This window comes from Suncus etruscus, chromosome 2, assembly GCF_024139225.1.
Source record: "Suncus etruscus isolate mSunEtr1 chromosome 2, mSunEtr1.pri.cur, whole genome shotgun sequence".
NCBI classification, from domain to species: Eukaryota; Metazoa; Chordata; class Mammalia; order Eulipotyphla; family Soricidae; genus Suncus; species Suncus etruscus.
In genome coordinates, this window is record NC_064849.1 from 108,383,274 (window position 1) to 108,410,684 (window position 27,411).

The 27,411-nt window shown below is 33.4% G+C and overlaps 1 protein-coding gene and 1 pseudogene across 1 annotated transcript in view; both read right to left on the minus strand.

The window, feature by feature from the left end:
• Positions 1-27,411, minus strand: part of HCN1 (hyperpolarization activated cyclic nucleotide gated potassium channel 1) — a 351,288-nt gene that overhangs the window by 213,694 nt on the left and 110,183 nt on the right. The window lies entirely within an intron of this gene.
• Positions 14,749-14,831, minus strand: LOC126002979 (uncharacterized; annotated as a pseudogene).

Sequence of the window (27,411 nt, forward strand, 5' to 3'; positions counted from 1 at the left end):
AAGTCCATGACAATATTATTTATTTTATGGAAAAAAACTGAAACTCTTTCCTCTAAAATATGCCACAAGAAAAGATTTCCTCTTCTTGCCACTACTATTCAAAATATTACTGGAAGTACTTGCTATAGCAATTAGGCAAGAAAAAGATATCAAGGGCATACAGATAGGAAAGGAAGAAATCAAGCTCTCACTGTTTGCAGATAACAATAATACTATATTTAATAAATCCTAAAGACTAGCAAAAAGCAATATATTTTAATAGCAAAGTTGCAGGCTACAAAATTGACTCACAAAACTCAATTCTTATATACAAATAATGTTAAAGAAGAAATAGATATTACCAAAAACAATCTCAGTCCCAATAGTACCACAGAAACTCAAATACAGTGGTATTAACTTAAATAAAGAGGTGAAGAAACTATAAAATGAAAACTATAAAACACTGCCTCCAGAAATAAAAAAGGACATAAGAAAATGGAGGCAAATACACTGTTCATAAAATGGGAGGATCAATATTAAAATGGAAATACTTCCCTAAGGATTGTGCAGGTTTAAAGCAATCCCTTTAAAAATACCCATTATATTTTTCAAAGAAGATGGTCAAAAACTCCTGAAATTAATTTGGAATAGTAAATACTCATGAATTGATAAACCAATCCTTAGGAAAATAGGGGGCACCACTTTCCCCAACTTTAAATTGTATTAAAAAGAGATTGTTACCAAAACAGCATGCTATTAGAATAAAGACAGATGTTCAGGGGCTGGAGACATAGCATAGCAGTAGGGCATTTTTCTTGCATGTGGACAACCAGGTTCAATCCCAGCATACCTTATAGACCCCAAGACTGTCAGGAGCGATTTATGAGTGCAGAGCCAGGAGTAACCACTGAGTGCACCTGGGTGTGTCCTCAAAAGCAAATAAATAAATAAGGCTTTCAGGTCAATTGAATAGACTTGAGTATTCTGAGACTGACCACCTAGGTATACAACCGATTAAACTTTGATAAAGGGGCAAGAAACTCAAAATGGAGCAAGGAAAGCCTTTTCAACAGAAGTGTTGTGATACCTGGCAAACCACATGCTAAAAAGCAAACTAAGACCTCTAAACACCATGCACAAAGGTCTAATCAAAATGGATAAAAACCTTGATATCATACCTAAAACTATATGATATACAGAAGAAAACACAGGAAAAGCACTCCATGACATTGAAACTAAAGGGATCTTCAAGTAGGAAACATCACTATCCAAACAAGTGGAAGCAAAGATTAAAAAAAATAAGTGGGACAACATTAAAATGAGAAGCCTCTGCACCTCAAAGGAAACAGTAACTAGGATGCAAATGCTTCTCACTGAATGGGAGAAATTATTCACCCAATACTCATCAGATGAAGGGCTGATATCCAAGATATACAAGATACTAACAGAACTTAACCAGAGAAAAAAATAACCCTACCAAAAATGGAGAGAAGAAATGAACAGACATTTCCTCAAAGAAGAAATAAAGATGACCAAAAGACACATGATAAAATGATCCACATCAGTAATGATCAGGGAAATGAAAATCAAAACAACAGTGAGGTGTTTCCTCACACCACAGAGACTGGCACAAATCACAAAAAACAACAACAATTGATAGGGATGTGAGGAATAATTACTACTGGTGGAAATGCTGTCTAGTTCAGTTTTTCTGGAAAATAATAAGGATATACCTCATAAAGCTGGAAAGTGAATTCCTATAATGATCCAGCAATACCACTTCTATCAATATACCCTAGGAATACAAAATATAATACAAAAATGCCCTCTGCACCCCTATATCTATCACAGAACTATTTATAATGGCCAGAACCTGGAAACAACTCATGCCCAACAAAAGATGAGTAGCTAAAGAATCTGTGATACATATACACAATGGAAAAATGAAGTCATAAAATTTGCCTATAAATGAATGGATCTGAAGATTTTTATGCTAATAGAAATGAGACAGAGGGAAAGAGATATACATAGAATAGTCTCATTCATCTGAGGATAGAAGAAAAAAAAAGATAGTATGGCAGTAAAATCCAGAGACAATACAACTGAATGCCAGGAGGACCAGTTCACATCAATGACAACTACCAGGACAATGATAATGAGTGAGAAGCAGAATACCTATTTCAGAGTCAGGCAGGAGGTTGGAATGGATGAGAGAAATGGGGGGATACTGGAAAGATAACACTGGATAAGGGTTAAAAAAATAATAATAAAATTCAAAATAAACTGGAACTCATAACATAACAAATATTTTTGTCTCTGAACTGTACAATCGTTGAAAATATATTCATATACCCAATATAGATAATTTTTTAAATTAAATATAAAGAAATAAAACTCTTCATTCAGGACTCAAAGTAATAGTAAAGCAGGTATGCCCTATGCCTTGCCTGCAGCTGGCCTATCTTCAATCCTCTTCATATGGTCCTCTGAATTTGGCAGGAGTAATCTCTAAATCCAGAATCAGGCATAAACCCTGAATGCCATGAGAGTGGCTCACAACTGAGAAAAAACCTTTTATTCATAAGTACAATGCAAAATTAAATAAATCTCCCTGATTTGCAATAGATATTTTAGCATCAATTTTATATAATTGTATTTTAAAATTAAAGGTGAAAAAGATGATGTAAAAAGAATACATGTACATATACATATATATGTTTATCCCATACAATATATGTTGATTATTTTTAATATTCACACTGACACATATCACCAGTTTCTCAGATTTGAATGTAACTTAATTGTATCATTGGTGTTAATGTGTTAATATTTTCAGGTAATCTTATTCCTTCATATAGATCTGAATTTTAGATACCATTTCCCACTAGAATAATTGCTTTTCATACCTTGTATATGGTACTACAAGGATGAAACTTCTAAAATTCATGTTTTCTTAACTATTCATATATTTTCATTCATATATACAGATAAATCTAATTCTAGTTGACACATTTCCCCCCCTTACTTGCTATGTAATTTCAAAATTTTGCTCTGTAAAGTACAACTTTGGCATTCTTATTATGAGCTAAGAGTAATGTTCTGCCATTGTTGAAGTCATCATTTTTACTTTGCTTTACATTCTTGTATCTGCAGATTGAGGTACCTGAGGATGGCCAGCTAATGATTCTTCAATGTTTTTAGCTGACTCAATTCCTTCTAATCTTGTTCTATATATCCAAGTATATTATACTTGAAATGTTGAGATACTCTTCAAATATAATTGGACTAAACTCATCTTGAAGACAATGACATTTCTTTAACATCACTTCCAGGTTTCTCTTATATATATGAAGAGATTTCCTTCCGGAACTAATTTTTTCTTCAGAAATCCCATTGCATTCTTTAAATTTTGTACTTTTCTGAGGAAATTCTACCGGTGCTTATTTATTTGTTTTTTGGGCCACACATATCTGATGCTTCAGGGTTTCTCTGGCTATGTGCTCAGAAGTCACCCCTGGCTTGGGAAGACCATATGGGACACTGGGGGATCAAAAAGCGATCCATCCTGGGCTAGCACTTGTAAGGCAGACCTTACCTTTAGCACCATCTGTCTGGCCCCTATGTGCTCATTTATTATGTGTTTGTTTGCCTTTAAGTCCTTAAAAATGTAATAGCTGCTCTAAAATCATTATTCCTAGAGGTGTCTGGGGACCAAATGGTGCCAGGGATGGAATGTGGGTCAAACACATGTAGGCAAGCACCTTTCTATCTCTCATGTTTTATTTCTTTTAATTCATGTTTAACCTTTATTATGCAATTTAGTTCTTATTTGGCCATATAATATAGAATATTTTAGGGTCAATTCAGGGTTCTTAATGATATATTTAACAATTTGGAAAAGTTCACAATATTGTTAATTCCAGGGTATTATGCATAGAACATTTCAGCAGTAGACACTGCAACTAGAATGTCTTCTTCTATCTACCATAGTCTCAATGCCCTCCCCATTTCCCTGACTATAGTAAGCCTCCTACTAAAGACCCATTGTCAGTTTTTATTGTCTTTATTTATTTGGGGGGGGGGTTCCGGCCACACCCGGATGATGCTCAAGGGTTACTCCTGGCTAAGCTCTCAGAAATTGCCTCTGGCTTGGGGGGACCATATGGGACGTCGGGGGCTCGAACACCTTTCCTTCCTTGGCTAGAGCTTGCAAGGCAGACACCTTATCTCTAGCGCCACCTTGCGGGCCCCAGTTTTTATTATCTTATAACACTTGTTATTCTATATGTTATATTTTACATATGAAAAGATCCTTCTGACTCTTTCCTAACTTAGCATAACAATGCTCTCCAGATCTATCCATGTAGTAGCAAGCCACATGATATCATCTTTTCCTCAAACTGCATAATATTCCAATTTGTACCAGTTTCTCTACCTAGTCCCTTGTTAGTGGACACTAGAATTGTATTAAATTTTTGTTTTACTGATAATTTCTGTGATGAATATAGGAGAGCAAATTTCTTTTCTAAAGAGTTTTTGGACCCTGGATGTAGATGCCCTTACTTTGAATTTCTGAGTCATAGGAAGCTTAATTACTAGTTTTCTGAGAAGTTTCAATATTTTTTCCAAAAAAGATTTAAAAAATGATCTTGTTATTCCAATTTATGTCTTATTTCTCTAGAAGGCTTCCATATATATATATATATATATATATATAGAGAGAGAGAGAGAGAGAGAGAGAGAGAGACAGAGAGAGACAGAGAGAGAGAGAGAGAGAGAGAGAGAGAGAGAGAGAGAGAGAGAGAGAGAGAGAGAGAGAGAGAGAGAGAGAGACGGAGAAGTTTTTGGGCCATATCTGGTGATGCTCAGGATTTACTCCTGGCTATATACTCAGAAATCACTCCTGGCTTGGGGGATCATATGAGATGCCAGGTGATCAAACAGCAGTCTGTCCTTGGTTAGCACATGCAAGGTAAATGCCCTACCACGTGTGCCAATGCTCTGGCCCCTTGCATTTATAAGTTAATATAATTTAATAAGTTATATAAGCATAATTTATTTTCTCTCAAAATAAGGGTCAACTAATTGCTATGAGATAAATATTTCAATTCTACATCTTCTATATTTATTTTTTTTATTTTTTTTAATTTATTTAAACACCTTAATTACATACATGATTGTGTTTGGGTTTCAGTCATGTAAAGAACACCACCTATCACCAGTGCAACATTCCCATCACCAATGTCCCAAGTCTCCCTCCTCCCCATATTATTTAAATATCTTGGATACTAAATGAGTACATATCAATATTACATCCAACTATCTTGTTAAGTGAAATTTTATTTTATTTGTTGTTATTGTTGTGTTTGTTGTACCACACCTGGGGCACTCAGGGGTTACTCCTGGATCTGAGCTCAGAAATTGCTCCTCGCAGACTAGGGGGACCATATGAAATTCAGAAATCTGTCATAAGTCAGCTGTGTGCAGGGCAAATGCCGTACCATTGTGCTATCTGTCCCCTTGGGAGATTTTAATTTGGATTTTTATGGAGTAAACTTTTATGATTCTTAATCATTTTCCCAAAGTGACATAGTTAATAAGTGGCAGAACCAGGATGTGAAATTTAATATAACTTTAGTGTTTTATACCATGTCCTTTATAAATATCTAATAAAATTACTAAGTCTAAGCACATGCGCTCACCACAATATTTAATGACAATATCTGACATTTTAATTTCAGAAGAAATCAGGTGAAACCTGAATTATCAAGGCAATGTAAACAATCCAACAAATTATATAGTTAGCTTAATAGTATGTATATTTATGAATACATATGTGCACACCAATTAAAATGTTCATCATTCTTGAGAATGAATAAATCAAGGCTACTTAATTAACTCAGAATAGGCCAAGATTTGGAGTAGTTAGAGAGAATTCTAGTTTCCAAGATTCAGAGAGTGAATCCTCTTCCATACAATATTAATGTTTCTTTTTTCCCATCCTTTAGGAATCTTAGAGCAACTTAGGAAAGGCATATGAGTCAACAAGTTGAGATATAAAATTTAGTATTTTTTTTACCTCTTCTCTCCTTTTTCTATTTTTTTTTTTTTTGGTTTTTGGACCACACCCTGTGACGGTCAGGGGCTATTCCTGGCTATGCCCTCAGAAATTGCTCCTGGCTTGGGGAACTATATGGAATGCTGGGGGATAGAACCACAGTCTGTCCTAGATTAGCGCATGCAAGGCAGATGCCCTACTACTTGTGCCACTGCACTGGCCTCCGATATTTTTCTAAATCCTGGAAACATCAGCATCTTTGTCTTAAACAGAAATTAAATATACATGTACATAATATGTTGATATATTACATATTATATATTTGTCTTAGGTTTGAGAATTAAATCATGTAGTCTCTGACAAAGAATATTAAAAATTGGTTTTTCTTTTCTTTTATCTCTGTGATTTATCTATAAAAATGAAAATGCTCAACTATAAACTTAACATATATAGTGGTTGGAAGATGGTGTAGAAGATACCCCCTTATACAGATATGAAAGGCTCTGAAAACATGAAGAATTTCAGCACCATAAGAATGGCCTGGGTATCCTCAGCACTCCAGATTCTTAGCAGCATTTCAAGCCCAGGTCTTTGCATTAAACCTCAGGCCTGAATGACTGACAATTAATTGACAGTATAGCCACCTAGTCTCCTTACTTAAGTTGAGTCCTACAAATTAACAAGTGTAAAATAGGAAAGGTGAAAGTACAAAAAAAGTAAAATAACTATTTGTAGGCTCAATTCCATTATTTAAAGACAAGAATTTATACACAGCATATTGCTACATTATTCTAAGAAATTTCTGGTTTGAGCTGTGTGGAAGACAAGCACAGTATCTACTGTATAATATCTTCAGCCAGTCAATACATAATTTCTTTACTCAAATAGTTACTTAATCAACTAACTAGTTACTTAACTAAATTTCTAGTTTAGTTGTTTAAGCACTAAATTTATTTGATTGTTTAGACATAATTTCTTTAGTTGCTAAAAGAAAAACTCAAGTTTTTAAATTTAAATTTAATTAAAAACTCAAATGTTTTTAACTATGCATACTGTATTTGAAGATTTTTACATATTATACTGGGGGCAGTAGTGAAACAGGACAGCAAGTAGAGGATTTGCCTTGAACACAGCCTACTCAGATTTAATCCCTACCACCTCACTCTCTGCCAGGAGTGATTGATCTCTGACAACAGAGCCTCAGTAAATCTTGAGCAATACCAGGCATTATACTTTTATAAGCTTGGTTATTAAACATAATTGCTTATCAGTATTATTACAGAACAAATGTGCAAGAAATATAAATTTATTTAATAAATTATTAAAAAAGCAAAAAAATTAATAAATTATTAAAATATTAAAAAAGCAAAACATATTAAAATTATTAAAAATATATTTTAAAAGGTTAAAAATAAAATTTCTGAGGAAGACTGTAGTTGATCTTCCCATTTCCCTAAATATTACAGTTTCATTGTGCCGGACATAATATTCCAAAGAATGAGAAAATTTTAGTTAAGGTTTTAGTGTCATGGTTTTTTTAGTTACTTTTAGCATAGATAGCAATACTTGCAAATATGTTGTTATACACAACAGCACTACAGATTTCCTCTTTAATATTTTCCTCTCTAATGATTCACATGGAGACTGATACTTTTCTTTCTAAATGTGCACAGTTAGACTGAAGTTATTAAGAGTTAATAACAATAAGAGTTATTGTGTAAAATAGACAGTTATTTTCTTTCTTTTTTTAAAAAAATAAAATCATTAAGTACCATGATTATAAGCATGATTGTATTTGGGTTTCAGTCATAAACAGAATACCACCCTTCAGAAGTGCAACATTTCCAATGTCCTAAATCCCTTTGTTAATTAATTTACCAATGAGTAATTAATTAATTCCCTTGTATGTGGGCTCTTGGTATCTTCTATTATATCTTGTCATATTATTCTGTCATATGTCATATTTTTAATTTTTTTTATTTTTGATCTTTTTCCTTATGAACCTTATCACAAATGTAGTGCTTCTTTAAATAAAAGAAGCACTAATCCTAAAAAAACAAGATCTTATAATGAATAGTCCTTTGGAGGCATCTCTCTGGTAGCTCTGAGATGTTATTTAAGTGTGTGACTACAGCTGTGACTGTGAGTAGAACTACAACAGTTCTCTGTTAGAAAACTAAGTGCTCTCTAATAAATTTAGCAAAGACTATAACAAGCAATAGGCTGGAGGAAGTCACCCGAGAGGGCTGTGTTGGTTTTTATATTTTACAGTGACAGGATTTCTTCCACGTTTTTTTTTTTTTTTTAGTTCTGTGTTTCCAACAGAGCTTAGCTGAAATCAGATCTTAATGAAATTGGGGAAAGCTATTACACTGAGATATTGAACAACATCACTTACAAGAAAATGCTCTAGCCATTTCAAATAGGGTACGGTTTAGCAATTGGAGATTTGCTCCACAGAAAACAGATTCCAGTTGCTATTGGAGCATGTTCGATTGGTTAACAATATATATGGCAAAAGTCAGAACATAGTACTAAAAATATAATATGCACTGTCACTCCTCTCTAGTCTAAATGCTAATCTTACCTGCCCACTTCTGGGAAGAGTCTACAGAGAGTAACAAAGGGTGGAAAGGAGATTGAAAGAGATTCAGTGAAAGATGCCTTAGGAGAAGGACCCAGGACTGGATTAGATGTAGGGCATCTATGGAGCCTACTTAAATGTTTAGCTTAGAAACCACACATCGTGGCTAGGACCTTTAATAAAGTTTCATGCCTCCTGAAACCTGACTGCTGTGGGTCATTTTCTTGCCACTACCCTGAACCAGAAGACCCGCTGGCAGGTGCCCAGACTGGTCAAGAAAGGCCTCAGCATCCATCCACCACCACCCAGCCCCATCCCGGACTCTTATTAATTTAATTAATTATATATGCACTATATATTATGAATTAAGTTTTTAGGCATAAATAACTAGTAAAATGATCATTCTTATGTTTCCACCATTCTAGTTCAAATACCTCTGGTGTAACTTTTTGTATGGCACAAAATAACCTAACTCAAGTTTTGGGGTAAGGAGGGGTTCAGAGTGGCTTTCAAACATTTCTCAGTAGGTACAGCAACCCCTTCCAGTAATTATCTTTTAATTCAATTGAGAATCAATGTCAAGAGCTGAGAATATTGTATTACCTGGAATCTAGCACCCTGAAGAATACAAAGGCATTTCACTTCTTGAGAGCTCAATCACTCACCTTCGCGATATCTGGAAGATAAGTGGTGCCAGTGATGGAACAAAGGTTGTCCTATAAAACAATTTAGCCTACACCAACATAATATCTGTCCCCAAATAACATAAAGTCTTTAAGATAAACCTCAGTTTGAATAGAAAAGCTAGACTGGAAAGTTGTTGGTATGTTCCTTTAAAGATATAATAAACATCTACTTCATTGAAGAATGATTAAGAAAAAATATTTTCTATGTGTATAAATGCTAAGTATTTTTTTGGGAGGGGGGACAACAACTGGTTGTAATCCTGGCTTTGTTCTCAGAGATAAACCTGGCCAGGCTCAGGAAACAATATGGATTGCTGGGGATCAAACGGTTTGGCAAACAGTTTGATCAAACAGTGGAAGGCAAGTACTCTATCCATTGTATTGTACTATACTATCTCCCTAGCCTCCAAAAATTTTCTTCTAATTTATTTTTTTGTCTATAAAATAGAAAGGTTTGAAATTTATGTATTTATGTATATTTAAATTATTATTTGCATTTAATCTAGAAAACAATTAAATCAATATATGCTAAAGACAAAATTTTCTTCCAATAGTTACAGTGACTATATAATAGAAAAATAAATTAAGATAATCTTGGTGTAAAACATTGGAATACTGTAAACTTCCACACTACTGTTAACTAATCACTTTCTTTCTAAAAAAAAAAAATAAAAAAAAAAAACAAAAAAAACCAGTTGGGTTCTAGAGAGAAAGCAAGAGAGGCAATGCTAGGTCTGTTCTTGGAGCTAATGCCTGGTGAGTTTAGGAGGAACCATATGAAATGATGGGTATTAAATATGGTTCAGCATATGTGAAATAAGTGCCTCATCATTTGTACTATTTTGTTGGCCCCCAGAAAAAAAAACATTTTTGTTTATTAAAGACATTCAACTTTCTAGTTTGTTGGTTTTTTTTTTTTTTTGTGGGGAGCACACCCATTGATGCTCAGGGGTTACTCCTGGCTATGTGCTTAGAAATTGCTCCTGGCATGGGAGACCATATAAGACGCCAGAGGATTGAACCACAGTTTATCCTAGGCTAGTGCAGGCAAGGCAGACACCTTACTGCTTGCGCCACTGCTCCGGCCCTGACATTCAACTTTCATATCTCTTTTGAACACTTAAAATTTCTGCTTTGCATTCTTTCACATTATTTTGCTTGTTTGTTAATCTCCATATAGGGATTATTATCCTTTGAAAACAACCTTATAGATCATATTTAGTAATGGCTTTTTCATATTGAGTAAAGGAATGAATATTACTTTTTCTCAGTTTTAACTCAGCTTTAAATAACTCTAGCCATTTTAACAGGGTATAACAAACATTTTTTTTTTAATTTTAGACTATATATGGCAGTGCTCAGAGGTTACTCTTTGTGTGCACTCAGTAATCACTCCTGGAGGTCTCAGAGAACCATATGGGATGCCGGTTTCTGAACCCGGGAGGCCACATGCAATGCAAGCACCCTACCCACTATGCTATCACTCCAGCACCAAGAGAACACTTTCACAAATTATACAAAATGGTTTCATAAGTTACAGAGAGAAAAGTAAATAATAGAAAAGTAATAGTAAAAACTCCTCATCTATAGTTGCACATTTATGTTTTCTGATTTTTAATATGCAGGCTTAATATGCTGGATAAGAATTAGGTATTTACATTAAGGTAAAATGTCAGGTATTGACTAAAGCATACAAAATAGTAGACTTAGTATGCATTTGTTGAATTAGATTGTAAAATCAAATTAAAAGTCTCCCTACACAACCTGGGGAAACTTCCTATGAGTACTGCTTTTTGTTTTGATGATTTGAACACAAATGCATCAGTGTTTATTGAAATAAATCTCTTTGTATTTGAAGAATTTTCTTTGGTTGCTGTAATATTATGGATCTTCTATCTGTGTAACAAGCATTTTGAAATTTATCAAGGACATATTTCATCTAAAATATGGTAAGTAAAAATTCAATGCCTTCATCTAAGATATATATATATATATTATATATATATAAGATATACAATGCAGTGATGTCTAGAGCATAAAATTGTTGTTCCATTATACATTGTATTTTAGGGCTGGAGCAAAAGCACAGTGGTAGGGCATTTGCCTTGCATGCAGCAACCCGAGACAGACTCGAGTTTGGCATCGCACACAATCTCCTGATACTGCCAGGAGAGACTTCTGAGCAGAGACCCAGGAGTAACTCAGGAGTGCTGCTGGGTCTGACCCCAAAAAGCAAAACTAAAAAACTTGTATTTCAGAAAACAATTAATGTTTAAATTAAGGAACTTACTGTATTCTTTTTTTTTTTTTTTTTTTTATTTTTTTTTTTTAATTTTTTTTTTATTTAAACACCTTGATTACATACATGATTGTGTTTGGGTTTCAGTCATAAAAGGAACACCACCCATCACCAGTGCAACATTCCCATCACCCAAGTCCCAAATCACCCTCCTCCCCACCCAACCCCCGCCTGTACCCTAAACAGGCTCTACATTTCCCTCATACATTCTCAATATTAGGACAGTTCAAAATGTAGTTATTTCTCTAACTAAACTCATCACTCTTTGTGGTGAGCTTCCTGAGGTGAGCTGGAACTTCCAGCTCTTTTCTCTTTTGTGTCTGAAAATTATTATTACAAGGGTGTCTTTCATTTTTCTTAAAACCCATAGATGAGTGAGACCACTGTATTCTTAACCCAAATTTTATAAATATAAAATATCTTCAATTATCTATCTATATAAATTTTCTTCACATAAGTTCTATCTAAAGCCTGACTACATTTTCTGTGTTCCTTTGCTCAGTCAAAACAGAAAATTTGTAAAGGAAAATTGTACCTGAATATGTTTGAGTCGTGCAGTATTACAAGCAATAACCATCACTTCTTTCTATCACTGAAAAATTAGTATATAAGAATTTATTCTATGATTGGTTAAGATATACTATTAATCTGTTCATACAAAATTATATTTTCTCCCTAAAAATCTTCTAAATTTAAAATGAATGCATAAATTATCTTAATATTTGGACCAAAACTACTCAAGTAATAATGATGTGTGTTGCAACTTATTCAATTAAATTTGAATTAAAGAATTGAATAGTGTTTAAACTATAGGCCATTGGGTCAGTAGATAGGAGAGAAGGTAAGCAGATCCCTTCAACAAAGCTGATCCAGATGTGGCACCAGCATAACATATGGTCTTCTGAGCCCTGCCAGGATTATTAATCTCTGAGTGCAGAGCAGAAGTAAGCCCTAAGTAATGGGAGACATGGACTCCAAACAAAAATAAACAAATAAATAAATTGCAGTAAATATGCTCCAAATGGTAGTGCTATTTTCTGCATGCAATCAACTCAGTTTGATCTTAAGCACCACATATGGGCCTACAAGCACTGTGAAAAGTGAGCCAAGAAAAGCCCTGAACACAGCCATACATTGCCCCCTGAAAATCAAAATAAAAGAGGAAAAATATTGTAATAGATATTTTTATTTTCATAGGTAGAACTACTACTTTATATATATATATATACATATATATTTTCACTCCATATGGATGGCAGTTAATTAAATATTACCTTAAACTGTAAAAATGTGGCCATATGCAAAAATATATTGAATGTACTTTGGCTGCAAGATGAAAATTCGTAAAGCTCCCATCTGCATGGGTTTAGAAGAACATCATGAAACACATTTGTGGATTGAAGTTCCCTTCAATGTAGTTTCTAGGAAACCATTCATAAAATCACAGCTGCAGCTAATTTTCATTTCTGTGGATTTTGCACTTGTTAGAAAAGAATAAAGGAATCATACTATTTTGAAAAGCCATATACAGAATTACATCACTTTATGCATACATATCTGATTAATTCTCAGAATGGTGATTTATTATCTCTATTCTTACATAAAATTCTGACTCATATTTGTATTCTACGCAATTGATTATACTTATCTTCTCCAATAGCCTAAGTATTAAGAAGTCACTTAGTCTGTGATACGCATTTCTGACTATCAGAATTTTCTGCTCAGTTTCTAGGTTGGCCTGTCAGAATTGGTAAATAATTATAATCAACTAATCTATGAACAAAGGAAATAAACACTTCTTGTAACTATCTATATACATCTACTTTTATATAAAACACATAAAATCACATTATTTTTGCAGTATGAATTATATCAATAAATTCATTCCATGGATCTGATAGATAATACAGCAGAAAAAATATACTTGCCTTTTATGCAGTAAGCCTTGGTTGAAGCCAGGCACCAGATATGATACCTTAGGTTCTCTGGTAGTGATCCTTAAGCACAGACTCGAGAGTAAACCCTGAGTGTTGCTGGGTGTGACAACTCCCTGAGCCATTTACATAAATAAATGCATTCCAAACCAACAAATACTGGCATGGATACTATGGAGGTAATTTCATTTTTAATTAAAGCATAAATTATGAAGAAGTTAAACACTTAACTCTAAGACACATATAGTAAAAAAATAAATACATACCCTTGTAACATATATATAGTCTTATAAAACAGAATACCTCAGTGAGTTTTTAATTAAAGCACTGAATAAAAAGTGGAATTTCAAGAAATTCCATGTCATCGCAGAAATAAAATCTTGAAAAAAGCATAGAAAATTAGAAAGTGGCAGAAATTTTAATATGCAGTATCTTTATTTTTCAAAAGAATATAAAATACTACCTAATGAAGTACATTACAGATAAATTATAATAAAAATTGGAGGAACATTAATTGCTAAAGGATATTTATTTTCATGTAATTTAATGAGCAGTAATATCTATTTCTATCATGTGCCATTTTATTTTTATGTCCATACATTAGTAACTGTGAAAGATAACTTGACAAATCAAGAACTTATCATAAAAACAGTAATTTTGAGCTAGTGGAGAAAATTTTCAACAAGATGATAAACTATGCATTATGTATAATACTATATATAGTAGATACAAAACATAACAAATATATAATACATATAAAATACAAAATATTATACAAAATATACCAAAAATCTTATATTTTAAATAGTATATTGTTTGCTGTTTGTAATTAGTCCAAGTCTTATCTGGGTCACTAAACTAATGAATAGAAGAACAGGAAAGAAACCAAGGGAGGAAGTCAGAAGAGGAAAGGAGGTAACAAAGCAGAAGCAAGAAGCCTAGGGCACACTGGAAATGTAGAAATGTGATATATTTAATTATCTGAACCACAGAACCCACAAAATAAAAGCATGAGGTCCAAACTATAGCAACCAAGCTTAAAAATGTTCCTATTAAGGAGGCAGGTTAAAGAACAGGGGGAAATCTGTAGATATTGGTGGAAGGAAGTTGACACTAGTGATGGGTTTGGTTTTGGAATATGATATGCTTATAAAACTTAAATATCAGTACCTTTGTCATTGTTGGTGTCTCAATAAAATGTTTAAAAGGCGTAGTGTTTGTTGAATTTATATATATGCCATAATAAATTTAAAATACATACTATAGAAATGATTCCTGAAAGTATAGTCTTAATAAATTAAATATATATACTGTGAACCAATCCACTGTATCTGGCCTTTACTTCCCCCAAATTTAGTTAAATTTCAAAATTAAACTGTATTCTTCAAGATAAACCAAATGAAGCAGATTCATTCTCAAATTTTGCATCTCAGCTTCGGCTAAGGAAAAGACTGATCTATAAATAACATCTTAGTGAATCTATCACTTTTCTCTGAAGAACTGCTAAGGCTTCATTAAATCTGACTTCTCCATTAACTGCAGTGTGGTGAACTGGCATTTTAATGTTTGAGCAGCACTACCTCTTCCTTACATGCTGATTTCATTATACAGTTTTGTAAATACATTTTAGTTAAAAAAATGAAGAAAAAAATAGAAAAGATTTCCATATAATAGTCAACACAGTTGACTATTTAGTTGCAATTAAAACCTTTCATTTGTTAGTGACTCTTACAATTATGCAATACAAAAACATGTTAATTTTTTTCTATCAAGGCACTATATATGTAGGCTGCAAGTAGTCATAGCACATTATGACTACATTGTTATTTCATAGGTCAACATTTGAACAAAACGATCACCATGAATCCAGTACAGGTTAATACACAAAAAGAAGTACTGCTAATTCAGGTAAAATGGAAACAAAAGAACAATTTTCAAATAAAAGAGTAAAACAATAATCTTGGGGAAAATAGGCATAAGTTGAATGCAATAAAATTAAAGAGTTGTTAGTTAAAAATACTGAGGTCCTCACCAAATTCAGAAGATTAAACTAAAAAATTAATAATTCTATAAACAAGCTAAAAGATAAATAATAGACAATAAAACAAATATACAGAGAAATAATTCAATGGAATTCAAGAATAAAGAAGATAGGTAAACTGAAAAATACACTAATAAAAATTAACCCAGACAGATTAGCATTATGGACAAAAAAGTAAGTAAAGACTTCTTAGAAAATAACAAAGAATAGTAAAGCCAAGAAAAAGGCAAAAGAGGAAAGTCCAGAAATATTATTTGATAAAATAATCTTTGGAACTTTCCAAATACAAGAAACCAAATATCTCATATATAGAAAAATCCATGTCCCAAATATAAAGAACCTATAGAAATTCACACAGGGATACTTCATATTAAAACGGCAAAAGTTAAGAGAACAATGATGATCTTATAAGTAATAAGAGACAAGCAGTTTGTCACATGGAAACTTTTTTAAAAAAATTATCACCTATTTTTTAACAGACACTTTAGAAGATAGAGGATGGCATGGAAATACTAAGATGCTGAAATGAAAAAAACTTTCAATCAAGGGGCCGGAGAGATAGCACAGGGGTAGGGCGTTTGCCTTGCAAGCGGCAGACCCAGGACCAAAGGTGGTTCGAATCCCGTATCCTATATGGTTCCCGTGCCTGCCAGGAGCGATTTCTGAGCAGATAGCCAGGAGTAACCACTGAGCTCAGCCGGGTGTGGCCCAAAAACCAAAAAAATAAAATAAAATAAATAATAAAAAAGTAACGTTTTATCCAGAAAGGTTAACAATCAGAACTGAAGAAGAGACTAAGAATGTATAAAGATAAGAGAATGCTAAAGAAATTCATTACTGCTGAAGGAGTGTCCTGTCTATAGAGCCTGTCAAGAAATGTTTAAGGAGAAACAGGGGCAATAGTACAGCAATAGGCATTTACTTTGCACAGCGCCAACCCCAGAAGACCTCAGTTTGATTTCCCGCATCCCATATGGTCCCCCAAGCCTGCCAAGAGTAACTTCTGAGCCCAGAGCTAGGAGTTAGCCCCTGAGCTCTGCCTGGTGTGGCGCAGAAACAAAACACAAAAAAGAAATGTTAAGGAGGATTATCTATATCAGAACTAAAAGATGCTAACAACTACAACCAAAACATGAGTAAGAAAAATCATTTCACTGAAAAAGATAATTCTAAAGTAAATATATAAATGAATCATTTTAACAGTAAATATAAAAAAAATTTAAATGGGTTTTTACTGAGTTAGCATAGTTTACAATGACACTGGCAACTTATTCTTGCAGTGGTTTAATTAAAGAAACAATACTTAAATAAGAGTTAGATCTAGTTAGTGATTAAATTCTCAAGTCAAAAAACATGGAAGGGCTGAGCACATTCAAAATTAAAAAGACCCTATAAAATGCAACATAAGATGTTCATATTACAGTAATTACATAATATATTCACTTTTATTTATAAACTGAAATACACAATTTTAAGAATTAAGTGAACAGCTTGTCTTATTATCATAAAAATATGAAATCAAACTTATAAAATGGTATCTTCCATACTTCAAGTGCAAAACTAGCTAGAGATCAAAGATATTGTAAATGAAGTTTTCATTAGGAGAAAATATGGAAATTCCTGTCTAAATTTAATATTGAAGTATTTTTCATGAAACTCTTAAATTTCAGAATATATATGACTATTAATAATCAAGTGGAATATTGAGTTAGTACTGTACATAAACAAATTCACATTTCATCAAAGAAGGGATTCATTCCAGGTAACAGAATTACATTTTTCCCTACAAAATGTGTTCTCTAGTAGATAGTAAAACCTGATTAACACATAAAATAAAAAGCTTTTGAACTACACATTGTTATTAGATAATTTGCAGTTCAATCAAATCTGTGATTTTGAAACCATCCTCAAGACAACCAGTAGAAAACCAACAAATATTGGTATATTGGATTCAATATTGGGATTTATTAAATTTTTTGTAAATCATTAATACAAATTTGCTAAAGCAAAATTGTGCTTAAAATGTGATCATAGAGGCCCAGAGATATAGAACAGCAGGTAAGGTGCTTGCTTTGTAGATGGCAGAACTAGATTAGGTTGAGTTATATCCTCAATACCCTATTTCAGTTCCCAAAATGCCAGGCACAACAGCTCAGGGCAAAGCTAAAAGTCCTGAGAACCATGGGGCATGGCCCCAAAACATATGTATGTAAATATACACAAAAGAACACACATACTTACTATAAAATCCTCTTGAACTATCAAACCAATATTCTTCCATATGCTTTCTTTAACAAGTAATGTATGTATTGAGCTCATATCTCTTAGCAGATGTCACATAGAAATTCTACTATACACATTGTAGGTTTGTTTTAGTTTTGTTTTTAATTTTGTTTTTGGTTTTTATTTTTTGGGCCACACCCAGTGGAGCTCAGGTAATACTCATGGTTGTGTGCTGGCACCATATGTGGTACCTGGGATGGAACCCAGGTAGGCCACATGCAAGGCAAATGCCCATACTCTGCATTATGGCTCTCGCCCCTACATACTGTTTTTAATCGAGAATAAGAAAAATTTAGAGGCATTTTATAGCCATGTGACCAAATCTTAGTGACTCAGATTTTTAAGTTACCCTTATCTTACATCTTACATCTACAGTTCAATATTGCAAGCAATATTAAATTTAATTGCTAATAAAGTGGCTGGCTGCTAGAAAATTCAATCTCCTCTGATTTTGCTGAAATGCTTACTCAAGTCTGTCCCTCTTTATTAAGAAATTCCAAGAAATTGAATGTCAGTACAGAAAGTGAGAACGTTTGATACTTTCCAACTTTTCTTGACCCAAAATGATTTTGACAAGACTATTGTTCTCTGTTTATGGCTTAATTTCTTTTTAATTCTTTCATTTTATTAAACCTACCTTACCATGATAATATGTAAGCTCTACAGTTCTTACTTTCTCCAATATAAAGTCCCTTGAATGACAATACACTACCACACGATCCATTCGTCATTCTCTTAGTTGTCATCAACTATCCTTTCCTAATCATTTAAGGAAGTGACAAGTACTTAGATACAAAAATAGATGCGATTGTCTCTTTGCTCCCAGAAATACACTTGCTTTGATAAATTCTTCCCTGTTTGAGAAGTTCCTCCTAAGGCTCTTATCTTCTTTCCCCCAGTGCTCATGCTCATACTCTGACTGATTCTCAAAATTCCAGATGACAAGATATATTTATCTTCCACCTAATCTCTCCTAGAGCTTATGTACTGGAAGGTAGAGGCAATGTTTCATAGTTCCTATCCACAACTCCAAAACCAAATATCCAAATTGATCTAATGTCTGATGTCCACCTATGGGACTTAGGAACTTTGTCTCTTTTTGTACTTAATTTTCATTTTTGCTCATCTAATAGCTTTATTCAATACACTTCACACTAAACTCAAGCCTCATATGTTACAAGGTTCTTATTTTCTTTACCATGTAAATCTAATAATAAATAATTGAAGTTTCTTTATTTTAAATATAATCTTTTTTGGGGGGGTTCCTGATATGCTATTCTTGTTCTACATTATTAAGTAGACATGATAAAGTTTTAGACTATTACATACTTCTTTCATATTGTTTGAAATATGTCAGCAATGCCATTGAGTCAAGTATTTGAGGGTTTCATGTTTTTGTGCCTATGCTAATTATGTATAAGTATATTGGAATTTTAAATCTATAATTTTACCTGTACCCGTGTAGCACTAATGTTATGGATGGTACAAATATATTCTTCTAAAATTATCAACTGGTCAAATGATATTTATTTCTAAACCATAAATACTAATACTATTGTATATCATGGTACATAGATAAAAATATTACCAGTGTAAGATTATTGAGTAAGGTAAACAACATTGGTTACCATACAAGATTTATTCTGGGATCTTTCAGAATTGCCTCCCTAAAATAGTGCATATTAATTAAAAACAGACTTTGGGGATAAATCACCTGGATTTCAATCCAAGCTTCATCATGAATTACTAGTTATCTGTACTAAACAATATATATAACCATCTATACAAGTGCATCTTAGTAAAAATGGATAATGTTTATGCCTATCATTTTATTTTGGGGGGCTACACCCAGCAATATTCAAGCGTTACTCCTGACTCTGCATTCAACAATTTATTGTGGAGGTGCTCAGGAGACCATATCGGGTCCCAAAAGATAGAACCTCCATTGTCTGCACGAGAAGTAAACACTCTATCCTCATTGCCATGCTTATGGGATAGCCCCATGCCTACCTTGTCTAGATGTTATAAAACTAGTCAAGTTAATAGATGTTATAGACTGAATTAAACATATCAAATTTTATGTGTTGAAATCTGTACTCATAATACCTAAGAATATAATTCTCTTTAGATATAAGTTCTCTGAAATGGCAAGTAAGTTAAAATAAGTTTATTAACATAAACCCTATCCAATGAGTTTGATCTTATAAAGTATGATTATATGTTAAATGAGGAAACTATGTGAAAATAATGGGGAAAATCAGCTACGATAAAAATTAGTTGGGCCCGGAGAGATAGCACAGCGGCGTTTGCCTTGCAAGCAGCCAATCCAGGACCAAAGGTGGTTGGTTCGAATCCCGGTGTCCCATATGGTCCCCCGTGCCTGCCAGGAGCTATTTCTGAGCAGACAGCCAGGAGTAACCCCTGAGCAATGCCAGGTGTGGCCCAAAAACCAAAAACCAAAAAAAAAAAAAAAAAAATAGGACAATTTTCACATATAGATCCAATCCAACTATAGATTCCAATATTGAGAGAACATAATTTATGTTGAATGAGTCACCCAGAACACAGAATTTTTATGGCAACAATAGCACTCTAATAAAGTATTTATAAAGTAATTAGCAGCTGCTCCAAATTTAGGATTTATATTTTTATATGCCCAATACTTAATATAAACTTAGATGGTAACCAAACTTGCCACCAAGAAGCATATGATCATTGTTTTTATTATGGTCAAATTTAAGTCAGGGTCATTTAGAAAATTGGAATTTTGAAGAGATTATCTGAAGAAATTTTTGTCTTATGAAAATTCAAAAAAAATGTTAGAAACACTGGCCATGAATATGGAGCTATTCCAAAATTATAACCATTACAGACCCTTCCAACAGTTTCTTTGCTAAACCTACTCAGACTAAAGTTATTGAAATTTTATTTTGAATTAGTAGACTATCTTTCATCAGGGGGACTACATTTTGATTTATTTTGGGGGCCACACTCAGCAGTTCTCGGGGCTTATTTCTGCTCTGTACTCAGGGATCATTCCTAGTGTGGTTCAGGAAACAATATGAGATGCCAAAGATCAAACTCAGGACAGTCATGTGCAAAGCAAATGCCTTACCTATGTTCTGTCCCTGGGCCTCCATTTCTTTCTATGAAATATAAGTGACTGATCTGTCTTCCAACAAAGTATAGAAATGTATAAAATATAAATAACTGTATGATTAAAATTTGAGTAAAAGTAAGTCCTCTCAGGGCCGGCAAGGTGGTGCTAGAGGTAAGGTGTCTGCCTTGCAAGCGCTAGCCAAGGATCAGGACCATGGTTCGATCCCCCGGTATCCCATATGGTCCCCCCAAGCCAGGGGCAATTTCTGAGCGCTTAGCCAGGAATAACCCCTGAGCACCAAACGAGTGTGGCCCGAAAAGACAAAAAAAAAAAAAAAGTAAGTCCTTTCTATAGATAAATACAAAAATACTTCCAAAAACTGCAACAACAAAATATCAAAATTTTGAGCATTCATGTTTCCAAAACCATGTGAAACCTTTAGATTCATCCCATTATTCAAAGGGTAACATATTTGAAAAGTTAGAATCTTACTTGTTAGTAAAATAAATAAGTACATATCAAGAAAAAATACACTTCAGGGCTGAAGCAATAGTTTAAGATGTAGGGGATTTAACTTGTATGTGGACAACCTAGATTACATCCCCAGCATCAGATATGGTCCCCTGAGCAGAGACAAGAGTATGCCCTAAGTTCTGCCACGTATGACCACCAAACAAAAAGATATGTGTATATACATATACACATACAATTTTATGTTTAAAAATTAGATGTTTAATGCTAACTATTGGGAGGGGCATAATAATTTACATAAGTGTCTTTGTTATTTCTAAGACACTTAAAATAAACTTGCTTGTTTAGTTATCAGAGTAGTCAGGATGGAGCTGATCACCAGAAGACAAATGATTGTAATCATTTGGGACTTCTAAGCTGGCCTTATCTCCAGAAATAGAAGAAATTTTTTAATAATATCTTTATTTAAGCACCATGATTACAAACATGATTATAGTTGTTTTTTATTCAGAAAAAGAACACACCCCTTCAGCAGTGCAACATTCCCATCACCGATGCCCTATCTCCCTACTTCCCCACCCCATGCATGTATCTAAGACAGGCATTCTACTTAAGAGAAGAAATTTGAATTTGAATTAAAATACAAGGCCAACAATTTCAATCATTCATAAGTAGTGGATAAATATAAATAAAAATTTATGACACTGAAACTTCTCATTTGGTAAACATGTCATTGTATCTAGAATTTGTTGTTTCCTGATTTCAAAAAGACAATGAACTGAAGCTCTGGATCTGAGATGCTCATAGATCATTCCTTTGTTTGGTGCTGGTTTACATTCTTTAGAATGAAACTGCAATTTTAAGTAGAGAACTTTCTTGTACTCTGTGTCAATCTGATATATTATTAAATGTCAGTTGGAGTTATGGGAATCCCCAGATTTGTGGCCATTTGGTAAAAAGTGCATTTTGCCTGCAGATGCCAAAATGCATTGGAACAAATAAAAAGGTAGCAGTCTGGTGGGTTGGCATGTCTTTCAACATACAGAATCTGACTCCTGGTGTTAGCAACTTAATCAGACTTAAATACAACAAGATGAACACATTTTTTATTTCATTATTCTATCATCCTGTGCTTGTCTTATTTGTGTCCCCTCCTAATTTGTCAGAGTGCATTTCCCTATACTATTCCTCTGAATATCCACTTGTAAAATGATATCATTGATAAAGTCCAAAAAGAGTCTACTAACTTAAAATTTAGGTCAACTGTATATTTGCACACACCGGCACCTGTGAACATAGTAAAATCAATTATGAAAGAATTCAAAGTAAAGAAAACCACCACACAAGCAGTCTTGAGATGAACCTTGTAATTAGAATAAGAGAGAATTTCTAAATTGAATGTGATTTTAAAAAGGACAACATTTTCTTTCTACTTCAAACCAGAATGAAAGCAGCTTAATAAAGATATCAAATCCTCTCTCAAAGACCTTGCATGATTTTTGTATTCTTAACTGGCACCTAACTGGCATAAGAATCAAACAAAATAAAATAGACAACATTTATAATGGATCTGGAGAAATAGAACTTGAAGAAAGGGGGATCATAAAATGAATAAAAGAAAGCTAGTCTCATATAGTTTTAATTGTTTACCTTGTTACAAATTTAATGGGTACACTTTTCAGTAAATATGTTATGGAGTGCTATTATAACTTTTACTTACATAAGCCTGTAATCCAGTGTTAACTATTGGTGCATGGGCCAGAGCTAATATACCATAATATCTATTGTTCTAAAAATAAGCTATTGACTTTCACTTCTGGTATGCATAAATAATAATCTTTTATTTTATAATATTAGAATTTAAAATAAGATATTATTATTATAAATAATACCATTTATTTGCCTTGGATGATTGTGAAATATTGCTCCTAATCCCATGAATCCACATGTGTAAAATGTTGAAAATCAATATCTTAAGATAAAACTTAGGGTAAATAATTTGATGTTTTCACACAAATATATTTATTTTTCTATTATTGTAGGATTTTATACAGTGATGTATAATGGACTTCCTGTATTAATTCACTTATAAATTAGACATGCTAAAAATAATTAAGATTTACATATACAACATCTACACTGAAATTTCCATATAAATAGATGTCAGCTTATTAGAGTTCCTAAATCAAAAAATAATATAATATATTCTTAGATATTTCACATCACAATTTTAATATACATGTTTTAAATATTCAATTTATTAAAGCATTTTAAGAAAATTTTAATAGGAAGGACAGAGAAGGAGGTAATACACTTGCCTGGTCATTATTCTGCCTAGTTCAAATCCCTGCTCTTTATATGGTCGCCCAACATTAAAAAAAATTCACTCAAATAGTCAGTAATAGAATCTAGGAAAGGCCAGGTGTGTTTCGGACCTTCAACACTCCAAAATGTGAACCTTAAAACAATAATAATTACTAGATTCATTTGCACTAATTTCAGAAGGACACTCATATGACAGACATTTTTTATAATGTGATTTTAAAACTTATTACAATTCCTTCCATACTCGGAAGTGGTGAGCATTTGAACTTTAAAAATTTTTTTTAACTTTGGTCTTATGGACAATACCTGGATGTAATTAGGACCTTTTTTTTATTATTTGTTTTTTGGGCCACACACAGTGACGTTCAGGGGTTACTCCTGGATATGCTCTCAGAAATAGCTCCTGGCTTGGGGGACCATATGGGATAGCGGCGAATAAAACCGTGATCTGTCCTAGATTAGCAGCTTGCGAGACAAACACTTCACCGCTGTGTCACCACTCGGGCCCAATTAGGACCTTTTGATTATATACTCAGGGAGCAAAAGATAATTTTTTAATCAATTAAAGTTTTAGTCATTTTTGTTGCTGTTGGGTTACCCAATAGTCAGTGCTCAGGGCTTACTCATTTTCTCTGCTCAGGAATGTCTTTAAGTGGAGCTCAGGATTCAAATCACTTTTAGTGGAATATAAGGCAAGTGCATTGTCTCCTGTTCTGTCTCTGTTCCAAAACTTTAATACTCTATTCAGGGCCAGAGTGATAGTACAATGGGACGGGCATTAGCCTTGCATGTGGCAGACCTACATTCAATCCCTGGTATACCATATAGTCCGAGAAGCTCTCAGGAGTGATTTCTCTGCAAAGAACCAGGAGTAACCTGGAGCACCACTGAGGGTAATAAAAAATATTTTAATTAAAAATTGTATTTCTTTTATTCCAACAATAACTTTATTTTTCTGGTGAGGAGAGGGTTTGGGTTAAACCTGGTGGTGCTCAGGGATTATTTCTGGTTCTGTGGTTCAGGGACAACTTCAAGCATCAGGAACAACTTTTGGCTGGTTTTGGCGGACCATATGTGCTGAGAAGAATTGAATCTAGGTTGACATCAGGCGAGTCAAATGCTCTTTCTGCTCAACTATCTCCAGCATCTTTCTTTTTCTTTTTGGCGGGAGGTTGGTGCTGGTACTCCTTGTGGTCCTTAGGTTTATTCCAGATTCTTTGCTTAGGAAGCAGTCCTGGAGGGCTTAGGGAACACAATATGAGGTGCTGGAGATAGAACCTATGCATATTGTCCGCGTACTATCACTATGCCTCCATTTTTAACTTTTTAAGTGGGACTCTTAACAGTAATTATATTCAGATTTTGTGTATGTTAATTCATGTAAACTCTCTTTTGCAACAGAAATCATACAGTAATATCTACATTATTTAGAAAGAATCCAATTTCAAAGATAATATGAATCTTTTTTATCCTGGACTGGAAATCCATGGCCTTAAGCATACATTCAAAGCAGTGCACACTACAAATAAACTCCACCCTGTCTCTCCACACACGACCTGATTTCAAAATAAGCTTTCCATAATTACCAGTAGTAAGAAAACTAGATGATAAATTGGAATAATCTCAAATAAACAGGGACAGGTGGCAGCCTAAGATACATCTGTTATTAATCTGTATCAGAGGACAAAGAAAGAAAAGAGCAGGATAAAAACATAAAGGGATTTGTAAGACACACTGGAGCTACACATTTGTATTAGTTAAGAGCTTCTTTCTTTCTTTGCCCTGTAAACTAAAAATACCATACAAAATAGCCCAGAGTAATTATCCTTTCTCAGAAGAATCTTCTGTGTATTGTAGTAAAATTAAATTGGACTGAAATTTACCATGGAAAAAATATATCAGAGAAAAGACAATGTAAACGTGAATTAAAATTGAGCTGTTAAAAAAAATCCATCCATAGAACTGACCAATAAATTTATGAGTTATATTACCGAGGGTTTGCAATTTCCCACTTGATTTCTCAAATTAGCTACTACATTCCTAGAACTTAGATAAAATTAATTAGAGATTAAATTTTTTTAATATTTGGAAGCCAACACAAAACAATGAATAGAGGTCCATCATTAGTAAGCTGACAAAGCATTTTCCAGCACAACTCAATGCCTACTTATTCAATTGCCTTGAGGAATCTCAAAAAATAAAATAAAAAACATCCACATAACAAAAATTATTTTCTCTAAAAATAATATTTGTGCCTATATTGATAGTCTATAAAAATTAGGAAATGTTTTTATAGAGTAAATTTATAGTTTCCTTAAGAAGATCTTGCATTCACAGGAAACAACCTATGGATAGATTATTTTAACTATAAAATTATGAATTTGTTAAGACCACTAGGTCAATTAAAAATCATCTTGATTGAAGTTGATTTAAATTCAAGACAAAATTACTTAAAAAATATCCTCTTTAGGCCAAGATAATTCACTGGGAAAGGTGTTTGTGTTGCACAAGGCCAACCTGGAATCCCATATGGTTCTATAAGGTTCCCTGAGTTCTAGGAGTATTCCTGAGAGCCAAAAAAGGAATAAGCCCTCAGATTTGCTGGATGTGGCCCAAAAAATTAAACTAAAAAAAATTTTCAGTAACAATATAAAACCAAAATGCAAATATAAACACAATTTAATTATAATGCAATGAACTAAGGTGCCAACAATCTGCTGTCAAAACGGCATTATATTTCCCCTCATCTTATTGTTATAATTACCAATTTCCCTCATAGCTCCTAACATAGATTCTATTAGCACTGTATATATATATATAGCAATGTATATATATATAAATATATATATTTATAATGCTACATTGATTATACACGTATGTAAACTCCATTTCTTTGAACTCCATATCTTGTGTCATTTTAAAAACAACACAAAATGTTGCACAACAACCATGATCTCTAGTTCCAGAGGTCTGTCTGAGACAATTGCAACGGAAAGGGTCTTCTGGAAACATAACGAAAGACGCTATCCCAGGCCCCATCCTAGGATCAGCACAAAGACCAAGACCACCAACCACAGAAGATGGATTAAAATGACACTGAGAGAACAGAACTTCTAGAACCACAAAGAAAAACTCCATCATAAGTTCCACTCCCTGACCTGTGCAGATACCGAGATCTCTAGATACAAAGGTCTGATTTTATCACCCACAACTGAGCAGAAGTCTTCCATACACCACAAAAGTACGAACAGGAGAGTAAATGAACCTGAAAGGAGTCTATAGTTAATCCCATGACAAAATGCTTCAAGGGTGGAGAAACCGTGTATCTCTTAGGCCAAGGGAATTCCTTTTCAAATGACCCCAATATTTACTGTACCTGTGCAGGAGGGAAGAAAAAAGGAAAAAAAAGGCAAAAATGCACAAAACAATTTTTTTATTTATTTATCTAGTCTTTGTAGATTTTTTTGTTTTGGTATAGATATTGAAGTTTTTGTCTCCATTCATATTTATTTTTTTTCTTTTCTTTTTTCCCTTATGTGCTCTGCCATGTTTTTTTATCTCAAGACCAAGGCTTTTATATGGTGCTTATCTTTATTGTTGGAGTGCTCACTGGATATTTTATTTGACACCTCTTTGTCTACTGTTGTGGTG